This window comes from Mastomys coucha, unplaced genomic scaffold (genome assembly GCF_008632895.1).
Source record: "Mastomys coucha isolate ucsf_1 unplaced genomic scaffold, UCSF_Mcou_1 pScaffold22, whole genome shotgun sequence".
NCBI classification, from domain to species: Eukaryota; Metazoa; Chordata; class Mammalia; order Rodentia; family Muridae; genus Mastomys; species Mastomys coucha.
In genome coordinates this window covers 30,721,702-30,747,893 of record NW_022196905.1, presented here as the reverse complement: position 1 = coordinate 30,747,893, position 26,192 = coordinate 30,721,702, and the positions used below count along the sequence as shown (strand labels likewise).

The 26,192-nt window shown below is 51.0% G+C and overlaps 1 protein-coding gene and 1 long non-coding RNA gene across 4 annotated transcripts in view; one reads left to right on the top strand and one right to left on the bottom strand.

The window, feature by feature from the left end:
* Positions 1-26,192, top strand: part of Sorcs2 (sortilin related VPS10 domain containing receptor 2) — a 365,519-nt gene that overhangs the window by 54,896 nt on the left and 284,431 nt on the right. The gene's annotated exons all lie outside the window — the stretch shown is intronic.
* Positions 9,547-12,569, bottom strand: LOC116070414. 2 transcript variants are annotated; one of them, XR_004110378.1, is made up of 4 exons: positions 12,406-12,569; positions 12,036-12,294; positions 11,774-11,877; positions 9,547-10,690 (listed from the first exon to the last, which is right to left on the bottom strand). It is a non-coding gene; the product is annotated as an uncharacterized LOC116070414 (long non-coding RNA). The 2 variants fall into 2 exon arrangements; XR_004110379.1 differs by having other exon boundaries at positions 12,036-12,265; positions 12,410-12,569.

The following is a 26,192-nucleotide window of genomic DNA, read 5'->3' as shown; positions in this document are numbered from 1 at the left end:
GCGTGGCCATACTTCTTGGTGTTACTTCCTCCTGCTGCTTGCCGGCTGCTCTGCGTTTCTTCTAGTCTCCCATAGCCTAGACACCCGCACGTCTAAATGACCAGTGTTGTAAGCAAAGTAGGGCATTGCGCTCTCTGAGCTAACAATGGCGGACACTTTCCAGTGGTGAAGCTAGGGAACTTCGGTGTGAGACATTGTGACATTTACAGTGCTTCCGGCCAGGAGCTGACACCTATATCTGTCCTCTCTCCCTCCCTTAGTCCTCTCTCTGTCCTTCTTTCCCTCCCTCTCTCCCAGCAAAGCAAACACTGTGTCAAAAGTCTGAGTTCCATAACCCATGCTGGGTGAATGCAAGATCAAACATGCCCAGGTAGTTTTCTGCCCCTAGGCTTGGAGCACATGGAGTGCCAGGCAACACCCTGGTTCTGGGAGGAGGAGGTCCCTGTACAAGGAGGGTCATGCCTGTTATTGGAAGGCACAGCTCTCTGTGAGCCAAGCAGCCTCCTATTTGAACTCCTTCCTTACTGGGACTCTCAGCTAGAGTCTCAGCTGCTAGAGAACTGTGCCATGGGAGTCTTGCTGTATCATGTGGTGTATGACCCACATCTGGAGTGCTGCTGAGGGTCCTGAGGGTGGGAGAGAGTTACAACTGCGTCCTTCGATTTTGTGGAAAGCAGCCAGGCCCTCATCCCTTGATGCCCCTCTCAGTCACAGACAGGGTGAATTGTTACCTCGGCTCCAGCTGGGTATCTTGTCATTCGTAGGCTGAGCTTTCTAGTCTCTACAGTTTCTTCCCACCCCAGGCATAGCTTCCTCACCAGCCCTTCACTCCCATGAAGCCTACACCTGGCATCTCCTTCTCACTCAATGCCTGTCTTTCCTCCCTCCTCCCTCTCCCTCCTCTGTTGATGCTCACATCTTCAGACGGAGCTGAACTTGCCGCTGTGGTCCTGATGCTGGCTACCGGGAGCCCTGACACTGTAGAGTGTGTGTTCTGTGAATGAATCTTCCCCCTACCCTATTGAAAAAGAATCAAGAAGGCTTTACAAAATATGTGAGACAGTATCGATAAAGCAAGTGTGGGGATGAAGAAGAATCAGACCATACTGGTGGGGACAGGCTTGGTGCATGTCATGATGAAGACCAGCCACAAATCTGAGAGCTTCCTAGCAGCTAAAGCAAAAAAGGGAAATATGCATAGATGAAAAGTAAGCAGTCGCTCAGGAGAGCTCCCGGATTCCGGTGGAAACTACAGGCTGTAGGGGCAGCAATATATCCCTGTGATGGGGCAGTCTGTTCCATTCAGCTGTTACCATGTCTCAAATGCAGTTTGAGGGCTTAGTCCTAGAGCCTGCTTCGTAGGTGAGTCTGCAGAAATCAAGACCGCAGTTCCAGGTCGTGGTTTTCTCTGTTCCAGAGGGCCCAGTCTGTGCAGGTCTTAGCAGCCAGAGAGGCACATGGGAGGGAGTGGATATGGAAAGAGGCCACCCACATAGCTGGCTTATTCCTAGAACAGGAAGCATTTTGAATACTCAGAACCTGTGAGTGACATTTGTGTCTACAGTTAGTTAATAGGACAAGATGAAAACAGAATTGGGAAGAAATGTCTGTTTCTTTGCATCCCAAACCTGTTAATTCACCATGCTGTACAGCATAGTGTTCAGCTGAACGTGTAATCTCCAGTGGGAGAGCATTCCGGCTCAAGTCCCCCAACAGCTGAGCCTGAACTTCAATCTCCCTGCCTTGCTTTCCCAAACGGACTGAGCCCAGTTTCTGTACCTAGGCTCTGCAGCATGAAACCTGTGTCCAAGCTCTTGGGCCCTATCTGCCTTACAGGTGTCTGACCAGGGCCTTAGACAGGAGTCAAGGAGGAAGCAATAATTAAAGCTCTTCTTCCATCTCCCGGGAGGCTGTTCTGAGAGCTTCATTAGCGAGGTGTATGACAGCCCTGCCGCATAGGTTGCTGGGCAAAATGCAAACCATTCAGAACCTCTGAAGTTTTGAAACCCAGCCACATAAAAGAAGACACGTTGATAAAAAAAGCCCCGGCACAAGAGGGCTGTGGCTTTTCCCAGTCAGCCTCTCAGTGGAATCAGAACTCTAGGTCACTCTCTCTAGCACACCCCATTCCCGCCATCTGGCCGTGGTTGCCAAGGCAACTCATTATCTTTTGGCAAACATTCTGAGTCTCCGTGAGTGCGTGGCAAGCGTGCAGCTCTTTGGGGAGCCCTGATGCCCTGCCTTGGAGAGTTGGGTGTCTGCTTCATCCAGCAGTGAACTTCACTAGCTCTGAGTTCACTTGCCCTCAACAGGTCCTTTCTTCCTCTGCCGGCCATGCCAGGCCACCAGGCATGTTTGTTTCCTGGTCACCTGTTCTTACAAACCTAGGCCATTTTCACACCTATACTGAGCAGCTAGCAAGGGAGTGAGAGGCTGGCTCCATCTTGACGGCAGCCAGGGGTGGGTCTCAGGGCTCTGGAGTCGCAGCATCTGGTCTTTCCTTCCTCTGCCCTCTTGCCTATCTTTTTGGGATATGCCTAGCACCTACCCACACAAGGCTCACACTACCACCTTCCCTCACAAGGCCAGCTAGCCAACAGGAAGGAAGCTTCCTGGTCAGAACCACCCTGATTTCTCATGCCCTGTGGTCAAAGCGTGTGCACATGTCTTCAGCAATAAGGTCTCACTGGCAGCTGAGGGTACTCAGTGTGATTTTAAATAGTGTCCCAGACTCCCCAGTGGGTCTCCAGGAGACCCTCAGTGTCCTCATGCGTGAGATGGGGGAGGACTTATTGCGCTCCTCAGGAACATGACATAAATGAGGGGACCTTGATTGCACCTGCTGGAGCAACAGAAGTCTGGAGCTTGGCTCAAGAGCAGCTCATCTCTAGCTCCTGAACTATGCTGGATATGGCTCATGCAAAGTGCAGAACTTGGGATGCCTTGGGGGGGGGGCGGTCTCATTCCTTGCTTAGTAGTGGACTCAGGCAGATGAAAGAGGGGAGCCTTCATTCAGATGAGGAGAAACAGGGCATACTGGGCAGAGACAATGGCTCTTGTTGCAGATCTTAAGCCAGGACCACAGGGCCTTGCTGACAGATGGGCATCCACGTGGGTCTGAGGCTTCCAGGAGTCAGGAGTCGAGTGCACAGTGGCGGCTCAGACTGCAGCAGGGACCAGTTGGGAAGCCATCACTCTCTGGGTGAGACTGTCTGAGTGACAGGCTCTGAAACTTGGAGCTGTGTACTCCAGAAGAAGGCCAGAGACTGAGTGACCTTTGCTCCATCTGGTTTCCAGCAGACTGTGGAAGGACGGCAGATACAGAGCTCTAGGTCCTAGCCTTGTCACTTAGTCGTGGGTAGGTGGCTATGTCCCACACTGTCCTCTGGAGAGATCAACCAGTTTTATAAGTTTATAAGTTTAAAGATAATACTTTGTCTTAAAAAACTCTTTAAAAAAAGATTTATTTGTTATATGTTAAGTTATATGTATGTAGCTGTCCTCCAACACCCCAGAAGAGGGGATCAGATCTCACCACGGATGGCTGTGAGTCACCATGTGATTGCTGGGATTTGAACCTATGGCTGTGAGTCACCATGTGATTGCTGGGATTTGAACCTAGGACCTTTGGAAGAGCAGTCTATGTTCTTAACCGCTGAGCCATCTCTCCAAGATAACTGTTGTGAATGTGCTCAGTAGGTAAGGCTGTTGTTTTGCAAGTATAAGGCCTGACCTGAGCTTGACCCAGGGTATGGCTGTGCATGCGGAGAATCCAAGGCAGGGGGAATCCCTGGGGCTCACTGGCCAGCCAGCCTAGCCTTATTAGTGAGTTCCAAATCAATGAGAGACCTGGTCTCCAAAAACAAGGTAGACAGCTTCTGAGGCATGAAAGCCCAAGGTTGACCTTTGACCTCCCTACTCATGCACCCACATTTGCACACACATGTGCACACACAGCATCCCCCCCACCCCTACCCACACCCCAAGAATGATAGTCTGAGACTGATATTGACAGTGTTTAATTTGGCATGGAGAGGGAAGATGGTAGCTTGCTGGTAATTTGGGGTTGTTAATCCAGCATTGGAGGCGGCTCGGGTTTGTGGTCTTGCCCACTGATTAGAAGAGCAGAAGACATAAGGAATTTGCTCTTGGAAGGGAAGGTTGCTGCTTCTGCTGCCTTAAACATATTTTCTTGGGCTGGGGAGATGGCTCAGTGGTTAAGAGCACTGGCTGCTCTTCCAGAGGTCCTGAGTTCAAATCCCAGCAACCACATGGTGGCTCACAACTGCATCTCCAGCTCCAGGGGGGATCTGACATCCTCAGAGACATGCACGTAAGCAAAAACACCAGTGCACATGAATTAAAACTAAATAATTTTTTAAAAAAATATTTTAAAAATGTTTTCTAGATTGGAGGAAAAAAAAATTTTTAAATGGTGCAGGGAAGCTCTGTCACTTTGTTCACCTCTGTGGATCTGGTGGGGAGGAGGCGGGTTGTTGGAGGGGCACTAATTTGGACCGTGACAGCAGGGAGCCTTTACAGAAAGCAGTCCCTGCTGTGGGCCTCATCTGATGATTTCAGAGAGAATCTTGGGGGGTTCTACAGTGCTGAAAGACTCAAAAGTGGGGGACCGATGAACGGCTAATCTGTGGAACCTCCTGGGAATTGGCCGGAATCATTTGCCATGTCCTCAAGATGAGCTCCAAGACAGGCCAGCTGGGCCACGAGAACTCAAACCTTCTGTGCACTCCGGCATGCTGGGGTCTCACAGTGGGACAGAGGGGAGTGAGGGATACAGGCTGCGCGCATGCGCCCAGCAGATGTGCCCAGTGCCACGGATGGGGCTTAGTCAATGACAACGGGGTTCCTACGTTCCCAGGGCTGGTGGTTAGAGATCAGTGGTGGCAGAGCTAGAGTTGGGGGACCCTCCTCTGCCTGCTTGTGCTTCTCCCCTTCTTCTGAGATCATGATCTTCTCAGAATGGGCCCTCCTGTCACGACCTCATTAAACCCCCCACAGCCTCTTCACAGCCCCCCATCTCGAGAATATCATGGGAGTTAGAGGGGCAGAGTGGGGTTCTGTCCGTCACAGAGGCCTTGGCATGAGCCCTTCTTGAGATTGTGTTGTTTAGATGGGTGCCTTCCCTACTTCTGGAACCTTCCTTCCTCTTCCTCTAGTCTTCTGTGCAAGGGGTCACTGACCAACTCATTCCTCCTGTCTGGAGGTGTCATTGAGGTTAGATTGGGAGACAATGGGGTAGAGCTGAAAGTAAAATGCACCTGTCCCATCTGTTCATGTATAGGTGACATGTAGAGGTCTCTCTCCTAAGGAAAACAGATACAATTAGGGCCCCGAGGACTCTGTTAGGTCCCCTCTCCTTAGGTCTTCTCAGGTATAGGCCCCTTCCCAGCATACCCTGCTCCTCCTCTCTAGGAAGGAGTCCAAAGCGTCCTCCTGTACAAGCCTCTCTGAGCTCACTGCACCATGTTCTGGTCCATAGTAGGGCAGGCCTGCGGCTCACCACACTGTTTCATGTACCTGCCAGTCTTCCTGGCACTGAGTGGAACCTCAGTAAATATTCATTGACAGAATGAAGCCTCCTGATGCCTGGAACGGTGCCGGACACCAAGTGGGCACGTGATAAATGCCTGATGAATTGGATGCGTTGAAGTCAGCAATGTGGATCGGCAGGCACTGCCGAAGAGACGGGGCTGCAGTTAATAAAGCCCTCACAGACCCGGGACAGGAGTGAAATATCACAATTTATGTAAAGCTTTTCATTATAACTCTGCAGGGACGGTCCTCCGGTATTAGCATTTTCCAGACTCTCTTATCAGCAGCACTTCAAGGATAAAAGCCGGAGCTGCAGAAGGCAGCGTGGGAGAACAAACAAGAGCTATTTGCACATCCCAAATAGAGAGGGCAACGGGGCTGGGTCTTTACCTGCCTCACCTAGGCAACACTGCTGCTTAAAAAGAGGATGGGTTGGGACTGTGGTGTGTGTGTGTGTGTGTGTGTGTGTGTGTGTGTGTGTGTGTACACAAGTGCTTGTGCATCCATGCATCTGGGTGTGCATATGCTGAATGTGTGCATCTCTCTCTTATTCTCTTGAGACAGGGTTTCTCACTGAACCCAGAGTTAGGCTGGAGGCCAGCAAGCCCTGGTGATCTCCCTTCCTATGTCCCCCACAATGCTGGGGCTTCAAGTGGCATGACCAGGACTTTTTTTTTTTTTTAAACATGGGTACTGGGGATTCTAACTCAGGTTTTTGTGTTTGCCCTGCAAGTGTGTGTTTAACCATTAACCATCTCCTAGCTACCCCCCTCCCCTTTTTTTTTTTCCGAGACAGGGTTTCTCTGTGTAGCCCTGGCTGTCCTGGAACTCACTCTGTAGACCAGGCTGGCCTCGAACTCAGAAATCCGCCTGTCTCTGCCTCCCAAGTGCTGGGATTAAAGGAGTGCGCCAGCACCACCCAGCTCTCCTAGCCCCTTTTTAATGTGTGGTGCTCTTCTGTAGGGACAATCCTACTTTTTCCCTGTGGACATCTGGGATTGGAGGTGTGCAGAAAGAGGCAAACAGCAGCTTCTAACCCCACCGTGCAGAGGGTTCATCATGATAGTACTATCCTGCCCTGCACTGATAGGGAACACTTAGAACACAGTTTGAGGTCAAATGAGCTTTGAACCCACACTTGGCCTGGTCTATCAGGCTGTCGGGGGATCTTAGAGCCTGGCTGTGCTCACAGCTGTCCCTGTACCTACTTTGTAGGCCTTTGTGGCATGTGAATGGTCTTGGGTACAGTGGGTAGATGCTTGGTAACTGGAAGTTAGTGGTATTTTGGTGACTGCTTCGAAAGACTATGGGTAAAACCTTAAGAACCTGGGCCACCCACACTAGCTATCTCCAGGTTTCTTTTGAATGGTAATGCTCTTGTGAGAGCCTGAACCTCTCTGTTCTATGTGTCTTTGTCAAGGTTACTATTGAGGCAATGAAACACCAAGACCAAAGGCAAGCTGGGGAGAAAAGGGTTTATTTGGCTTACATTTCCTCATTGTAGCCCATCATTGAGGGAAGTCAGGTCAGGAACTCGGAGGCAGGAGCTGATGCAGAGGCCATGAAGGGGTGCTGCTTACTGGCTTGTTCCTCATGGTTTGCTTAGTCTGCTTTGTTGTAAAACCCAGGACCTCCAGCCCATAGTGGGCTGGGCCCTCCTACATCAATCACTATTTAAGAAAATGGCTTACAGGTTTGCCCATAGCCTCTCAAGGAGGCATTTTCTAAACCATAGTTCCCTCCTCTCCCATGACTCCAGCTTGTGACATAAAACCAACCATCATACAGTGCTTGATTTGATGTTCTGAACATGGTCTTGCAGAGTATCCAGGCTGTGGAGGGATTGGGCTCAGAGTAGTGGCACATACAAATTATGTGAACTTGGGGAGACACTCCCCTGCTCTGAGCCTCAGTTTTTCCATTTGTCTTCACTGTGTCTCATTGTTAGAGCTAGTATTGGTGATGGCTGAAACATGGTAGGCTCAGGGGAGGAAGGTGTCCCTGGGTATATGGGTCACTGGGGATCTATTGTGTATTAGGACAGCAACGTCCGCTGCCGTGGCAAACCACTGTGAACAGGGAAACCTTTTGTTCTCACATGACCAGGCTCTTCTGAGTAGTGATTGCAATCTGTTGGATGGCTCCCCTTTGTTGGAGACCTCTGTGTCTTCAACTTCCCATTAGGACACAGAGGAGAAGCACACAGGCAATCATGGAGGGTGGGGGGATGTACAAGACCTTCAGATCTGAGCATCAGCACCTATGAAATGAGGACCATGTTATGGGACCACAGGGATGGGTGAAGAGATACCATGGGTGCCTGGAAGCTGGTGGCTTTGTAGGCATTATCTCTTATCCTTGTTATGACTAGTGTCACTTTAGGCCACCCCCTGCATCCACGTCTGCTACTGGTCTGAATTCTGTGTGTGTTTGTGGGGAGGGGGTGCAGAAGTATCTGTACAGACATACGACATATGTATGTTGGGTGTGGTGGCAGGGCTGCCCTCTAAGTTGTCATGCTGCAACAGTTTGTTCCCACAGTCATTCCACAGATGTAGGCAGGACCTGACTGAGCTCCAAGTAGGACTGGAAGACTGTGAGGATCCAGGAAGGAGACCCTAGCAGCATGGCCAGAGGAGAACTAGGGATGGCTATTTAACTATTCCACTAGGCAATTAAGATTTGACAGCAGGAGAACTCTGACTTGATTGGAGGAGGCTTCTCTGAGGAGGAGAAAAAGAGATCCAAGGGATCCATCAGAAAGAGCTAAGGAAGTTAGGTACGGGTGGGCATGAAGTGTGTGCAGAGGTCTTGAGGGGAGAGATCTTGGCCGCTCAATGTAGAGGCAGATGGGACACAAGAAGTTCAGAACTGAGTGAAAGTGAGGTAGGAGATGAAGTGCGAAGCCCGTGCAGCCAGCGAGAGGATTTTTACCAAAATCCAGAGGAGAGACCAGGTTAGAGAACCTGTAGGAGCCCTGTGGCTGAAGAACCTGGTGTGAAGCCAGCCATGAGCTGATATTGAAGCCTGCTTCAGGAGTGAGGACAGGGTAACAGGATGGAATGCTACCAGGAGAACCTCTGGGACTAGTGACAACTAGAGGTGAAGCCAGCTGTCTGTCCCCACTTAAAAATCCCTGGTTTCTGCCTGGTATGTCTGCAATGGTGGCCTATCCTGCCCCTGTGCTTCAGGACCCAGTCCCTGTGTGTAGATCTAGGCCTGTGATGATGCACTGGTGGGAGAAGTGTTTCTGTGAGCATGGTCAGTAAACTGAGGCCTGTGGGCTGGCTGAGTCCTGAGGCCCAGCCTGTGTAGTGTCTTAAGGAGTCAGGTGGAACAAGGCAGCCAAGAACTGTTGATATGTCCTTTGTGTGGCCAGCCCCTGTTCTTGTGTGACTGTCACTGGTGCTCAGTGATGAATTCTGTCTCAGAGGAGAGAAAGCCCAGAGGAAGGTGCAGAGAGGAGAGTCACATGGGTTGCTCAAGGTCACAGCAGAGGAATATCACAGCTTGTTCCCACTCGAGTGACTCATGCCAATCACCTTGCCTGCCTGCACAGGATGGGTGGGGAAAGCAGCTTTCAGGTGTACATGTTGGTTGAGATGGGGGTTAGGAGGTTGGGGACAGGAGACAATTGGTGGTGGGGGGAGGAGATCTGAAGCAGTTCTCTGTCTTGCTGGGGTGAAGTGAGGCCAGATCCTGGCTCTTGGCATTGAAGTGTGTGTTGGGATAATTTCAGTCCTTGGGGAGAGAGGTGAGCTGACCCCCCCATACTTGAATCTACCTTCCCTCCCTCCCAAGGCAGTATCAGGGGACTGCCTGAGCCCTGTGGAGATCAAAGGACCTGAGACAGGGGTGCCATCCAGTCTTGCTAACCAAAGTGAAGTGGCAAGTTTGTTCATAGTCAATGGGCTCCCATGGATCTGGCTGGCCTGAGAGGGAACATCCACCTTCCACCAGCAGGACACATGGAGGAGAAAGCTGCTTTGGCTCAGGGGATTTATAGCTCTCCAGCAGTTGAATCTCCAATATGTGTTCATCAGGGAGGGAGAGGAGGCCTAGGCTGCACTGGGAGCTAACAAGAGCCAGGGGTGGGGTCTTCGTTGACATCTGCCTATTGCTTGGTTACATGCAGCTTGCCTTGCGGGAGCTGGGAGGGCTGGATGAGGTTCTCCATCAGTAAGTAGCAGGTAGGATCTGTGACTTCTTTCCTTCAGAAGCTGTTGGAGATGTCTCCGGCACAGAGCCCATGCCCAGCTCTGAACTCTGGCAGCATGCTGCATGGCTTTTCAGAGGCACTTATTAATTAAAAATGGAAAACTGTGGAGGAAGGAGAAGGGAGGAAGGAGAAGGAGGAAGGAGGAGGAAGGAGAAGAAAGGAGGAGGAAGGAGGAAGGAGGAAGCAAGTTTACCCGGGTTCTCTGCTCAATTTCTTCTCTGCCTTTTCCTGTTCTGAAATCAGGGACCTGAGTGGTGGTGACTAAGGTTTTTCTGACCACACACATTTGTTTCTCTACTGATTCCTTTCTTGGCCTGATGTCACAGGCATTCCCTCTCTACAGTCTCTCTGGCCAGGACTCCCAGTGAGTGGCTATTCTAGAATATGTGGGGATTGCTGCAGTTGTTTTCAACATCCAGTGAGTTGAGATGGCATTTCCTCAGCAGGTGGTCCCTATGAGAGCTCTGGACACAGGGATGAACACTTGGAGATCTAGATGAGGTTCACTACTTGCTTTCTGTGGGGGTTGATGGATTGCTGCCATGGCTGGGACAGCAGACATCTCCCCCAAGATGCTGGGCACAGGCCAGCATTTTGGATCTGGATCGGGCATCCTCTTGGCAGGAGGACCGTGCACAGCACATGATGGTGCACAGCTGGCTTTGCAGGCACCAGGGCTCCCTCACACGGACTCATTTCCATCACTTACGGCGTTAGCTTCTTGTACAGTGTTGACTCCCCATCCACTAGGTCACACTTGGAATATGGCCCCACTGGGATTTCCCCATTTACTAAAGGTGCATTAGCATAGCCCAGTTACTGTGGCCTAGCTTCCTTTCTACTCATGTTGCCTAGGGGCTTCAAGCCATAGTGCAGCGCCTTGCCTCCTCTCCCAGTGACTTAGAGGCTCTGGAATACCTGTGAATGCACACGTAAACACAATTGAGTGCACATGCACACACACAGACACACACACACACACATACACACACACACACACACACACACACACACACACACACATGCATCTCTAATATGTAGGGCTGAAATAGAGGCCAAGGATAATATTGTGCTGTGAATTCGTACATACACACTCTTACAAGCACACACACACATACGCACACACACACACGTACACATGCATGCGTACACACACACACACACACATATACACACACACACATACACACACACACACACATGCATCTCTAATATGTAGGGCTGAAACAGAGGCCAAGGATGATATTGTTGTGGTAGGAGAGGCACATGAGGGTAGGGAGGGCTTTTGTTGGCAGGAGGTGGGCTCTTACACAGGAAGTCTGGAGCAAAGAACTGTAGAGGGACAGATTGGAGGACCAAGTGTCCTCTTGGGGAACAGGACAGTGGCCAGGAGCTGGAGGGGGAGAAGGAAACATGTTCCAAGAGATAGTTGAAATGAGACACAGGGCCAAAGGTAAGGGATTTGTCCTGTAGGTACTTGGCTGTCTACTGCTGATGGCTGAGAAAGTACTGCATAGAACTTGGCCCTGATTCATCTTCCTTCTCCACAGACTGATAAGCAAAGCAATAATGTCTGCCCCATTTTTTGGTTACTTATGCCCTACGGACCTGGTCTTTAGCGCTACCTGGTTGTTTAGAGTTTGGATCAAGAGGGGTACTGATATGTGACATCCCAGACATCCTGAGATGCTTGCCCCATCTCCCATTGTCTTGTACCAACTGAAGCCCCCTAGATGAAGACACCAGAAAGGGGTGCTTGGTTGCAGTGTCTAAGCCTATCTGTCCATGTGTACTATGAAATGGGCCACAGTCCTAGTGTCCCATGGAGTCCTTGAGCTCTTGGTGCTTCTGACCAAGGTTTCCAGTGTGCCAGGATCTTTGCAGTGGCTGGTGGCCTGTCTGTGAGTGTTTCATTCTGTGACACACATGGGTGTGGCCGGGGCATCACAGCATCACAGTGCCTTGTCCTCCATGTTCTCTCCCCTCGTGGCCCCCACTCACCCCCTTTCTGTCCCTGCTCCTGGGTCTACTTCCTTTGTTGTTGGTTGGCTGATCTGTTCCTTTCTCTGCTGGTTGTAACTGGGAAGTAGTCAACGCACTGCCTGCTGTGGAGGAGAGCAAACATCAGTGTCTGCCACAGCAGCTGGATGCCATCTCAGCCTACCCAGTACTATGGTTAGGCTTGGATGGACATGGCCACTTTGGGTCAGAAATAAGGCTGTGGGACATGGATTACAACCCTGCTGTGTCAGCCGCGACTCACCTGCTCCACCATGAAGGAGGGGAAGGGTGCCACCTCTGACTTTCAGGTGGGGAAATGGAGGCATCAGTGAGTGAAAACCGTGGCCAGGATCTGAAGATAGAAGGCTTGAGTCTGAAGCTACTGTGCTCTTGCCCAGCTGAGCTCTCTAAGGAGGACAGACAATGTCCACTGGGGAGATAGAGGCTGGCCCCCTTCTGTACATAGTCTCTGTGCCTGTGATCTTTGTCCTCCTATGAAGAAGGTAATCCCTGTAGCTAGCCTTTGGGGAGATGGAGATATGGAAGTTTCAGACCATCACTGTGGTCTTAGCACTGAGCAGGGAACATCTTTGTCAGGAGCACCCTCCCCAGTCCCAGCAGCCCATTAGTACCTACTGTGGACCTGTGTTCCTGCTCTTGGACCATCTTCCTCTGCACGTCCCACCCTTCTGCCCCCTCTTCCCTTCTCCCTCCCTCCCTCCCTTCTCTCACTCTTCTCTTTGCCTCTAACTCCAGCTCCTCCCACCCTCCTCCATCTTCCCTCTCCTCCCCCTCCTCCTCTCTTCCTCAGAGCAATCCTCACGGCCACCCACACAATGAGGTGATTGTGAACTGGAGTCCCACTGAAGGCCAGGAACATGGTGGAGGCCTGATTTTCATGAATGATCCGATGCCCGGCCCGGCCCACTTCAGGCAGCAACCTGAGCTCGGGCGGCCAGCCGGGTGGTTTGCTTCAGGCCTTTGTCTGGGAATGAAGAGGCCCTGGCCAGCAGCCATGTTGCCTTGGTAGTGGGGAGGAGGGATGAGGATGGGGCTGTTGGGGCCTGTAGGACAAGCTGGGTCAGCTGGGCCCCATAGCTATGAGCCACTCTGTGCAGGGTGGCCCAGGGGTTGGGACTCTGATCAGAATCTATGGGTAAGAAGGGTATGGGTGGCCTCATGTAAGATTCTGGAGAACAACGTATCACTCACAACATTCCTACAGGATACTGGATTCCTACATTGCTGGACAGGATACTGGAACCACTGTGAACCCAGTGACAGCATGGGGGAGCATGGCAAGCCTTGGAGATGGACCTGCACCACCCAGAGGGCTCATTTTCTGGCCATGGCTGGTGGACATTTCAGCCCTGCTCTGCCTGGTTATAGTATAGATTCAAGGTGGGGACACAAGGTACCCAGCACACAGCAGTGAGTTGAATAAAAATGACAGGCCAGTTGCTGAAGAGGCAGTGCCCCGGGGCTTCTCTGGGGTTGGTGTGACCCTGCCCTCTGCAGGTCTAAGTGGGTCCTCTCCAGAACAGCCCTGTCCAGCATTGGTATTGAGACTCTGTGTCCGCTCTGTAGGTTCGGCCTCTTCTTTCTGGCTGTAGCGACACCTGCTGGTGGCCAGTCTGGTCCTAATCCTATGGCTCCTGGGGTGGCTCTCCTGGGTCCTGTCTCCTAGCTTTAGGAGAATATCTGCTTAGCTCCCCACCCTGACATCTCTCAGGAGCCAGAATCTCCTGTCCCTTGAACGGACAATGTTTTCTCTCTAATGGCTTGTCAGAGATGAATCTCATCTAGACAATGGTTTCTCTCTCTGATAGTGTATCAGAGATGAGTCTTGGTATGGATAATGGCTTTCTCTCTAATGGCATGGCAGTGATGAGCCTTGCACTTGGCCTGCTCAGTCTGATTGTTAACCGAGACCTGTGAACCAAGACTGGGCTGTCGCTACAGCCAGGAAGAAGAGGCCGAACCTACAGAGCGGACACAGAGTCTCAATACCAATGCTGGACAGGGCTGTTCTGGAGAGGACCCACTTAGACCTGCAGAGGGCAGGGTCACACCAACCCCAGAGAAGCCCCGGGGCACTGCCTCTTCAGCAACTGGCCTGTCATTTTTACTCAACTCACTGCTGTGTGCTGGGTACCTTGTGTCCCCACCTTGAATCTATACTATAACCAGGCAGAGCAGGGCTGAAATGTCCATCAGCCATGGCCAGAAAATGAGCCCTCTGGGTGGTGCAGGTGCCATCTCCAAGGCTTGCCATGCTCCCCCATGCTGTCACTGGGTTCACAGTGGTTCCAGTATCTTGTCCAGCAATGTAGGAATCCAGTATCCTGTAGGAATGCTGGACCATCTGTGGACCAGCTCTGCCTCTTTTTCCAAAGGCCCTTAGGTGAGACCTGGTAGGCTTGGGGGACCCTGGAACTTTGTAAGACTCCCAGTTTTCTTCCCACTGCCTTTTCTGATCAGGGACACCTGACTCAGTGGTAGCTGAGGCCGCTGGAGGACCAGCAGATAGTCACAAGCATAGACTTTGGGCAGTAACCACGTCTCCCTAAGGTTCAGTTTTATCTCCCCTCAAATGGAAATCACAGTTGCTCAAGCCCTAAGAATCATGGGATAAAGATTGCAAACACTGGCCAACTCCCAATCCCTGTCACCAAGGGAATGCACAAAGAACTTTCCAGGAGGCTGGGGACCCCCTGAGATGGGCAGGGCCTTCCTTCTTATTCTCCATCACTTTGTAGTCACTGACTGTTAGGGACAAGAAGGTTCAGGGTGTCTCTACTTCCCGTTGTCCCCCAGCTAAAGTCCACCTGACTGGCCTGGCCTCTGAGCTGTAGCAACAGGCCTCATGACCCTCCCTGTCTAGAAACTAATATCTTCTTCCCCTGGCGATCTGTTTAAGTCCTTAAATTCTTGAGACACCAGTACTTACTTTCCTGTCCCAAGACTAGCTGAAATCATCCCTCTTTGGATGTTTGGGACCGTTCTACTGCCCTGAGATAATCACATCTTTTCCTGGGCCCCTGCTCTGTGGGTAGGTATTGATAGCAGGTATTCTATGCATAGTGTGCCACCTCCCCTTGAAGGGCACACTGGCCCCAGGAGGAATCATCAAATACTCCTTCGCCACCAAGTCATACTGGAAAGGAAATCATGCAACCTCTGCCAGTCTGTCTGTCATCAGGACACAGCCTCACCCCTCATCTGAATGCTACTTTGTGTTCCTTCTGTCAGACTCTGCCCTTCCCCCATGTCAGAAGTCCAGCTCAGTCCTTCCTCTGGCCATGACCCACAGGGAAGGTCAAAAAGTCTATGGGGCTAAGCAGCTAAGCCATTCAGTGCTGGCCATTCGGTGCTGAAATCTCCCTTCTAAATTCCCAGAGTTCTGAAATTCTAGGTCCTGAGTACTGACTTCCAGGGCCAAAATACACCTTCTTAGGTTGTGTGACCTGAGTGTGCCCAGCGTCATCCCAGGGGAGGACGCAAGAGGGATGGATCTTGCTTGTGCGGGCTGGCATCCACATGTAAGTATGCAAGGCCTTGGAACTCAGGACGGGACTGGGGTGCTGAGATGGTCCGTGTGAAAGCCCCCACTGTGTCCAGCCAGTAAGGATGAATGAGGAGGGCAGGGCCAGTGGCCAGAGAGTGGGATGCTGAGAAGGTTGGCCTGGTCCCTCAGGATCTTACTGCAGACTAGGGTGATTTCAGAGGTCACGATAATTTGAAACTGAGAACCAGGGCAAATGTTTCTGGAAGATGCTAGGAGTTTTTTGTTAACTTCTGCCAGATTAGCAACTCAGATTTGGGCTAGACCCGAAAAACAGGACACATGTACAGGGTTGAAGCCAGGTGCCAGGAGGCTGGAAGTGGAGGACAAGGGTGAGGGGAGAGAGAGCATTGGCTACCCTGATTCTAGCCTCAAGCTGGCCCCATCCTAGGGAAGGAGAAGGCCTTAAATCTACTGAATGTCACAACCTGGCTCAGGCTGCATTAGCTCAGGCCTGAGCCCAGCTAGAAACCACTGTGTGTGGTCTTGGGCACAGAAAACCAGAGTGGTTGGAAGTAGGGGGAGGGTGTGTAGGAATTCACAAAACAGTGGGCTGAGTCAGGCCTTTACAGTTGTTCTTGCTGGCTGTTGTCCTCGGCGGTGACCACCTTGTTAGTGGGCAGATGGGAAGAGCCACTATAGAGAGTTCTGAGGCGTGTCTCCAAGTGGTTTTAGTGGGTCCTCTGAGAGAGCTGTGTTGCTCATCCAGTGAGCAGTGGTCAAGTGCTAGACCCCTAGCTGCTCCTGCTTGCCTGACTTTCCCCAACAGAGTTCACGTCCAGAGCTTCCTGTCTCAGAGACAGAACAGTATAAACTGGCCCAAGAAACCTTCTGCCTGGGACCTTATTTCTTTTCCTTCTAAAGCCAAGGGCGTTAGCCAGTTCTAGCTCAGTGCCCAGGCTAAGAGCAAAGCAGCTTGAGCTCTGTGGATCTGCCTGTGCTGGCTCCTGCTGTTTTTCCTTCTTAAAGCTGTGTGTGGAAGCTGCTCAGGTCTTGCGTATGAAAATTGAATTCACTCTGGTGCTGTCTCCATCCCAATACAGTGGAACTCTGGTGGATGGGGTCTGCCCTTACTGCGCACCTCACTCGGGTTCAGATGGACCTGGAAGTTACCTATAGGCATTTATGCTCCCCTTTCTCCAGGCCTGACACCTCCATCCAGTCTGTCATGTGGGTGTCTTTCCAGAACCCATTTAGCCAAGCCCCTCTCCCTCTTAGCCTGACAGAAGTGTGTGTGTGTGTGTGTGTGTGTGTGTGTGTGTGTGTGTGTGTGTGTGTGTGTTTGTGGGTGGAGGGGCCTGCTCCAGGCCCTCTTCACTTGGAGACTGACCTAGTGAGACAGGTTTTTCTTGTTGGGGGCTGGTAAGTCAGGCAGAGGGGATAGGCTGTCCTTCACTGGCCAAGGAATAACTAGAAGGCAAAGTGGAAGATTGTCATCAGTGGGCACTGAGTGGGTCCTGGGACCACCAAGGGCAATGTTACCACAGCAGGAGGGGGACTAGGCAGGCATTGTTTGAGGGAGAGATAGGTGATAGCAGGCTTTCCTTAGAACCCAGGGCTAGGAAGCTGAGGCTCTTTGAGACCGTTGCCCTGTGTTGTGAGAGATCTTTGTTCCAGTGTCTTGGTGCTTTCCTAAAGCCCAGATAAGCCTCTGGAGAATTGGCAGTGGCCCTCCCCTGGAAGAGCTCCGAGAACCATCAAAGCTCCATCCTATCACAGTGCACATACTGACTCACAGGACATGTATTGACATTGACATTGACTACGTCCACTTTGCAGATGAAGCATCAGGCGCAGGCTGTAGGTATATCGTGCCAGGCCCTGGATGGCCATTCCCTGACACTGTCAATATTAATATCACTGTGGCCAATGGGGCATCTCATACCTTAGCCAGCCTGTTACCAGGCCAGTTCAATCTTCCTCCGCAGTAGCCAGGTTGCCAACTTTGGCTGAAGTCTCTGCAAGATTGTCAGGCAAGGTGCAGCCTCTTCCCCACACCCTTCCCGCACTCTTAGTGACTTCTTTACTCCAGTTTCCCTCTTGTTTCCTCTCCTGTTTGAAGGGTCAGTTGGCCTGAGAGACCAAGCCCTTCTCTTTCCAAATCAGGGTTCTCTGGGCCTTCTCCTCATTCCATCACACAGCCCAGAGATAGCCCATCATTCAGGGTATTTGTTCACACCACCAGTGTCTGCTTAGTAGCAACTGTGCCAGGCACCAGAAACATAGCAGCTGTCATAGGAGGAGAGCCCTGTCACCATGGAGTGTGTGTTCAGATGCACTCAGGGAGAGAGAGAGCTATAGCCTTTCTATTGTTGAACTGTATTTAATCCCAACCTGGGGTTCCTACCTTGCCTTTAACCATTCAGTTCCTGGATTAGAAAAACACACAAGAGCTGGGCAGATATCTACCCCCTATGCTATTAGAATCTATTTTCTATCTATAACCCTGAGTCATTACTTACTATGTTTCATCTGGGCTGCTCTTTGCAATTGGCTAGCCCTCAGGGCCACATTTTTATGGCTCACCTAACCCATGGCAGCTTCTCCTTCCTCTTTCACCTTCTCCTCTTCACGGTTCTCCTTTGATGCCAAGCCTGGGAAACCTAAGCCCCACCTGTGTCTGTTCTGCCCAGCTGTTGGCTGTTGGCATCTTTATTTACCAATCAGAAATAACTCTGTGTCAGGGTCACAGAGTCACTTGGGTCTACATGCAGATTCCAGGTCTTAGGGGCCCATACTTAGCATTACAATAGACAGCAAGACCAAAGCTCGACTCCTTTCAGTATGAGATAGAGTGCCAGTCACTGGTTCTCCTGTCTGGGTGTCTGGTCGAGTCCCCATAACCCATTTGTAGGTCATCACTTGCAAGAATTCCAGGTGGAGATACGGAGGAAAGACAGCCAATCTGTATGTGATAACGTATCAGGAAGCATCCGGGTCATTATCAAGGTTCCCTGGCATGGGCTTGATTGCATTTCTGCCACAGGCCTTGGCATTTGCCATTTCACCAGCTCCCTTTGCAGCCCAGTGTCTGCCCAGGTTTCTCCTCAACCCATCAGCTTCCTTTTTAAAATGGCAACCCAGGACCCACACTGGCTGCTCTGTGGCCCAGTTCCCTTCTGTTTTTCTACGTGATGTTCACAGTTGGACCAGGCTGTGTCTTTTACTGATTGATTTTTTTGTCTTCCTTCTTCAGCAATGTAAGCTCATAATGTCTGTTTTGTTCACCATTGTACATGTGGCTTCTAGAACCGTGTCAACACATAGTGGGTGATCAATAAATGTGTCTTCTGTGAATGTACATGTGTACATGCCTCACCCTTGTGTGTGTGTGTGTGTGTATGTGTATGTTTGTGTGTGAGTGTGTGTGTGTATATGTATGTGTATGTTTGTGTGTGTGTAAGTCCCTGCTTTCTTTGATGGGCTATAACAGTAATATTGTACAGTAGTTCATTGTGTCAGGAAACACAATTCCACATGGCTGGCACTTCCGAACTCCCTGATCAGCCATGATCTTGGCATGTGCCTCCTGCAGTGTAGGGTCCCATCCTAGCACAGACATCATCTCTGGGCCCTATCCTTGGTTGGGTAGGGTCTCCATGCCCCTGGGCTGCTGTGCCATCGTGGGGTATTACTGTGGCAGGTGCTCCTGGCTGTTCTACCACATGCACACACGAGAGCTCAGACAGGGTAATAAACAGCAAAGCTAATTTGATTTTCCAAAATGAGTGTCCCCAGAGGACTTTTAAAAATGGAGCTGGCATAGGGTCAGGAAAAGGCAGCCACTGCAGGGATCGTCGGTTCCAGAGGGAAATCCAATATTCCATTCAACGAGGCAGTCCCAGCTTCATTAAGTGAGAGATGGTGACTTCTTAACCTTGTCAAGAACTAGGGCATCTTGGCTTGACTCATGGTTGTCCCCTGCTGGTGACAGTGGTGATGGATGGGATGGTGATGGCCAGGGTTTCTCTGGCTCTCTGGGTCCACCTTTGTGTGGGGTGTGGGGTGTGTGTGTGTGTTTGTGTGTGTGTGTGTGTGTGTGTGTGTCTTTTCCTTTTCATCCCCTCTTCCTCTTTTTCTTCTTTGTGTGTGTAGGTAAGCATGTGCACATGGAGGCCAGGGTTGATATCAGGTGCCCTTTAAGTTTTTGTGGTATGTCCCTCACTGAATCTGAAGCTTACTGAATGGCCAGCAAGCTCCAGGGACCCTCCCGCCTCTGCCCCTGACACTGGCACTGCAGGTACAAGCAGCTGCTGTTCATTTTCTTGCAGTGGGTCCTTGGGATCAGACTCAGGTAGGCATGCTTGGACAAGCGCTGTGCAGTCTGAGCATCTTCCTGGCCCCGCCTTTTCCAGAAAGGAAACAATCCTTCGAATATGTTGCTTCCTCATTCCCGTACACCCTCTGCTGCTTCCTGACCTGCAGGCTGTGGAGTAGACATGGCCCTGGATGCCCCTGATTCCCTCCTGGAGGGCCAGTGCTTGCCCTCTCTTTTCCGTTCTGTTTTGTCTACTGTCTGTGACCCAGTGCCCTGCTAAGCTCAATGCAGCTTGCTTTAAAAACAAAACACAACTTTTTTTAATCTTTTTTTTTTTTTTGAAGCAGGATCTCATTATGTAGTCAGTCTAGCTGTTAACGTCACCCTGCCTCCACCTCCCTTTCAACGTGCACCCTGCCTCCACCTCCCTTTCAACGTGACTTTTGGAAAGGAGTTAATTTCTGACATTGGTACCGACCTCAGTGCCCCTCAAGGCCCCTTGGGAAGTGTATGCTCAAAGTGCTGCCTTTTGGAAAATCTGTTAGTGGTCAAGGCACTGGCCAGGGCCTGGGGCAGCAGCAAACTCACTTATGCTCACTTACGGTGTGTTGAACCTAGGATAGAAAATACCTCACAGCAGACAGAGCTCAGGCTGCACCAGGTCTCACTGATTAGGTGGTGATGGTGGATTCCACTATGGACCTATCCTAAGAGTTGTCTGAGACATGGATGGCAGAGGCGTAAGGGGAAAGCCCCACAGCTGGGTATCCCCAAAGCCAGCCATGCACATGTGTGTAGGATCCTTCTGAGACGTGTGTGCCGTGGGCTATCCTCAGCCTCCATTCAAATATAAAGAGAACTTGGTGCTAGGATGGCACCCCATACATTTACTCATTTGTTCTCATTCATTGCATCATTTGTTCAAGAGACACCTATGAAGTCTCAGTGCTGGAGACAAGTGGCCAAAGCAAATCTTGACTTCTTGTTTCTCTCTTTGACCTCATGTTCTCATCTGTGTCAGAAGGAGATGGTTAAAAACCAAGCGGCATCAGGGCTGGGGAGATGGCTTAGCGGGGTCAGAGCATTTGCTGGTCTCAGCATATGATAACCTGAGTTTAAATGCCCAGCACACATGCTTTTAAAATGACAGATGTGGCCATGTAGAAAGCTATAACCACAGTGTCGTGGCGGTGTGGAGACAGGAGGATTGCTGTGGCTTGCTGGCTGCCAGCCTCGCTGACAAAAGGTGAACCTTTTTTTGACCTCTGCAAATGCACTCATGGATGAATGTACCTGTGAACGTATGTATACACATATCACACATGTAGCGACACATATAGACACGCGCACACTATGCATGTACATATGCACAAGAGGCAACTGAACTGGAAATCCTCCAGTCCTTTTGTGGCAGGGATGGTTGGGGTATAGTGGGTGTGTGGGGAGAGGGATCTTTCCTGGTTCCCTTCTTCTCTCTGTCTCTCTGTGTCTCTTTCCTGTTTTTTTCCTCAGGCATTATTCATCTTAGCATCCCTCCTAGACTCTATAGGGAGGCTTTGGGGTAGAGAACCTTCCTTCCTCTGAGCCCAGCCAGTAGTGCAGGATGCCAGTTGAGCCAGTAGTCAGAGACTAGACACTCTTTGGGTCCAGGACATAACACAGGCCTCATTCCTGGCCTGGGAATGCAAATGGAGCACATCCTGTGTGTTCAGCAGGGAACAGTTCCCTCTGAGGGGTTCTTCTTCCTCAGACATGTGTACCTCCAGCTGAGGGGAGAGGGTGAGGCCTGCAGGAAAGTGGGGCCAGAAAGCCTGTCAGGAGGCACAGACCAGGCAAGATCCTGGAGGCTGTCATCGGCTTTTCCCAAGCAGAGGTCAAGAGGTCAGGGTCTTGGGAAGGACTGTAGCTGCAGATGTCAGCATAAGTCTGAGCTGGGGTGTGGCTCAGTGGATGCATGAGGGCTGCACCCCCAGCACCACACATACAAAAGCCAGAAGGAGTCGCTGCTCATTGGACCCTTTGTCCTCAACCTGAGTCAAATAGCATTCTGGTGGTGTCAGGACACAGTCAAAAGAATGACGCCTGGTGACCAGTGTCTTGGGGAACTGTGAGAGAGGCACTAGGCCTTTTACCTCAAGTGCATTTTGTTCCCTGGATTGTTCCTGGATGTTATTTTGTGCCTCCCGTGACAAATATTTGCATTCAGTTTGTAAGACATTTTTATTCTTGTTGGACGTCAGAACACAGCTATAGAAACCACTCTGGTGAAAGGATTTGCTGAGTGCTGTCCTCAGTGCACCCCGAATCTGGATCCGGCCTTCTCCCTGGCTTTCATGTTTTCCCTGATAGAATCTACGGTTCGTGCCAGGCAATTGTGTTTAAATTGGTCTGTCTTGCGAAAGTTCTGGAAAGGACTGCTTTGTTAACGTTCAGTACGTGCTCACTGGCTTTTGTGTCTGATCATGTTTTTCTGAACTCAACCTTCCTTGGACCGTTGCTTTCTTTGTTACATCCGTGTACAAAAGTACGCTGAAACGGAAATAAAGTTGTCTGCAGCATTAGACAAAGTCTGCCCCATCGCTTAAGGTCCTCAAATCCCAGGTCTCGAAGACAGATTTGCATAAGTCAGTGGAAAGTCTACATTGGTGCAACTGAGCTAGCCTGCTGGGGAAAGACATGGTGGCTTATGTTAGATCTGATTCTGACCAATGGGAACCTGGCGGGTGCACATGCCTAGCATACTGTGACCCTGCCTGTTAGTTTAGGAATCAGGTTGACCAAGATAATGAAGTGACCTTCTTTGCCCTATTTCATTACTTTTCTTTCATTTTATTTTTATTGAAAACAGTCTTGTGTTATAGCTTAGACTGGCCCAGAATCCTCCATCCTCCTGCCTCAGCCTCTTGAGTGTTGGGGTGGCAGGTATATACCATCACACCCAGCTTCTTGTCTCATTTCTACCTTGTTTCCTTCAGAGCTTTCTTCTGCTAGACCGCATCCTGTCAGGACTGGGTACTTGGCCAGTTCTGAAGCTGGATATGGGGTAGTTTCCCATGGAGCTCTGCTGCCTGTGGGATGTGTCGCCTTCATCTTCTCCCTGTAGGCACAGTGGGTGGTAGGCAGGGGTAGGACATATTTGTCGGCTCTAACAGCCATCTTGGGTTGGAGCAGAGTGGACCATACATGCTGGCTGGCATGTCCTCATGGTGTACAGAGATGGGTAAAATGACCTCAGTGTTGTTTTGAAGTTGATGATACTCAGACAGAGCAGGCTCAGGACAGGGTACCTGGGAGGTCAATAGGAAACATCATTAGAAACACTGGAGGCCTGTGCCTCTGAATTTACAAAGGGTGTCCACTGTGGGGCTGAGGGGTACCATGTGCTCTCCTAAGGGCTAGCTCCCTGAGCGGCATCTGTAATACTTCTGGAAGACCACCATAAGGCACCATCCCTGGAGGTGGGAAGACTGTGGGCTCAGGAAACATGGCAGGAGGAACTGGAGGGACATCTGAGACGGGCCGTATGGACCTAGGGGCCAAGCTTTTGGTAGTGGACAGCTGGATCCGTTGCTTTGACAAGACTGGATCTGTATTCCTATGTGTGAATCTGAAAAGGCTCTGCTTGGTTCTGTTTCTTGAGCTTTCTCTGTGTTGTGGGGGAAACCGAGGCTGATAAGGACTAAGCACTCTCCAGGTCTGGGTAAGATGCAGGGGCTGGACTGCTCTGAAGATGACATCAGCCATACAGCCCCCACAGTCTCTTCCCCTCCCCCTCTCCAGAGCCTTTCAGAGCCAGACAAAGGCAGTGCTGTGCCTGGGAAGGCCGGCTCATGGTCCCAAGGGTGCATTCCGGAAGACCCAATGCTTGACCCTCCTCTCTCACTTCCGAGCAGTCTGGAAGTTCCTTCCATAACAAATTCATCCAGAAAAGGAGAGGCAGCCTGTAGCTGTGCTCAGTTTCCGGCCTGGCTCTCATGCCATTCCCTGTGGGCCCATGCTTAGGAGTGTTTCTCCTCCCGTGTGCACTGGGAGACTGAGGCCCCAGCCTGAAGAACCTGCCCTGGCCATGAGGGACCAGGGCTCAGCCCCTTGCCTTCTGGGCTTTGCAGGCAGGATTCCTCCTGGACTCAGCTCTCTAACCTCTCCTGGCGTTTCCCATCTTGGGGGAGCAGTTGAGGGTGGGTGCTGACAACAGCCAGGGAGGACAGCTTGATGGGGCAGCTGCGTAGCTGAGAGCAAGAGACTGTGTTTGTGTGTGCCTGTCAGCCTGACTGTATGTGAGGTAATGTGTGAGCACGTTGGTGTGAATATACGTGACTGTGTGTGTGGGTGTGAGTGTCAGCATGCATGTGTGTTCAAGGGAGTATGTGTATGTCTGTCGGTGTGAATGAGAGCATATGTGTATGTACATGGGTCTCTGTGTGTGGTGTGTGTGTGTTTGTGAGTGGGGGCTGGATATGAATGGGGGTGGCTTTTATATTGTCTTTGTTTGTAAACTCTTTGCCTTCCTGGGATGCCTCTGCACATTGTTGGTGCAGCCAGGACCTGGGGCCTGGTCTGTTCAGGATTGTGGCCTCCTTAGACCCTTTCATCTGTGTCCTCAGGTCTTCCTTGGCTCTGACCCAGGCTGAGTCTCTGCCAGCTTCCCTGAAGTGTCTGTACCATACAAGAAAAGGCCAGTGTGTACAGACCTCATGGTGGTGGGATCCCTCCCAGGCCTTCTCAGAGCTCTCGCTCCAGCCTCCTCAGCAGCCCAGGGCTTCCATGTCTAACCTAGACCTGTGCTGGTGCCAGTGCTTGAAGACTGGGTGATGTTTGGCAGCACCATGGTCTCCTCTGCTCTGTTGCATGTGAGTGTGGAAGCAGCCCCAGAGAGGTGAAGTGATTCACCCAGGTTGCCACACACTGGGAGACATGTGGGTGATGGTGGTGGACTATTGGACTCCTAGCTTTGGTCTTGTTTCTTAGCAACAGAGAACTTGGGCATCTGAATGCTTTGAGGGCACCTACTAACCACACAGGAGCCGTAATCCTCCCTATAGCAGACTATGTCTTCGTGGGAGCCAATGACTCATGGTCCCCTCCTGGTGTGTCCTGGTAGGAAGCTAATATGGACATGGGTGGGTGGTGGACCTAGCTTCACATGGATCTCAGGACAGCTGAGGCAAGGACTCCTTGTCCAATACTTTGATTGAGAGTGTGGCCAAGCTTATCCCAGGCCTGTGGCTCCAGCCTGTGGCTGAGTTCCCTCCAGGCATTGGGAAGGGAACTAGGACCCTCAGTGGCTGCACTACCCTCCTTTCCCTGGCTACAGGAAAGCAGATTTGCCCTGTCTGTTCTTACACAGCACCCAGCTAGGACTGGCAGAGGGAGCCCAAATCTCCCATGCTGGCCTGATTCATCTTGGTCTATCTGGGCAGTAGGTCAACTTGATGAGGAGGTCACTGTTTTTGTTTGTTTGTTTGTTTTTAAGAGCCAAGGACCACAAGCAAGAGAGAAAACTTCTACAGATCAAGGCAGGCCATAGTCCTGCCAAACACAACTGTCACCCTGTCTCTCCTAGTCACTGGCATCAGGAACGTCACCTAGGGGTTTGCGGCTGTTCTGACTTAAGGAGATCATGGCACTAGGAAACAGTGGGGGTGGGATGGACTCAACTCCCAAACCTGTGGTTTTCTACTTTAAAGGAACTTAGAATTGGGGAGCAGAAGACAGAACCTCAGATGCTGGGATGCTGCCTCAGGCTGAGGATGCATGTTCCTCCTGTCTATGCAGCCTTGGTTTTAGCAGTGGACTGCTGGTCTGCACCGTGGGAGGAGACTTGGAGGATGGATCACTTGGTGGAGAACATGCCTAGCATGCATGAGTCCATACCCCCTTACACACAGACACCGGCATTAAATTACTGCACATGGGGAAGCAGGATTATTTGTATTTTATAAGTTTGCAAAAGATTCTATGGGGTAAGCCTGGCTGGGAATCCCTGTCCTTTCCTGACCCCTGACCCCCAGCCCCATGCCAGCTTAGCTTGCTGGGCAATCCCTCCAGGTCAGACCCCAAGGCAGAGCTGGAGCAGAGCCCAAAGCTTTTCCAGAGCTTTGACCTTGTATCTGAGTTAGCCAGCTGTAGTCTTGAGAGGTATTCAGCTGCAAAGAGATTCTTATCAAGAAATCTTGGCCAGTCACCCCAGAGGAAGATGTGAACTGCTTCTTGCTGTGAACAGAGTGTGGCTCTTTAGTTCCAGGGTCACACTCCCATCTTCCAGGGCAGCGTACTCGCCTTAAGCAGCTTTGAAAAAGTGTGTTGTTGTTGTTGTTGTTGTTGTCATTGTTGTTTGAGGTACTGGGAAATACAACAGGTCACACATTTTCACAGCATGCAGTGGGCTGAGTGGGTTGGCTTACTAAGCACATACCTTGTAGCTGTCACTGTGAGAGAGAACATATGGGACACCCCACGACCCCTCTTGTCCTGTCACCCACCCCCTCAATCTTCCCAGAAATCCAGTTCCTGATGGCCTCGCCTTGTCTGGATTCTGCCACCAAGACTCACTCTTCTGAATTCATGTATATTACCATGTGGACCCATAAGCCTTG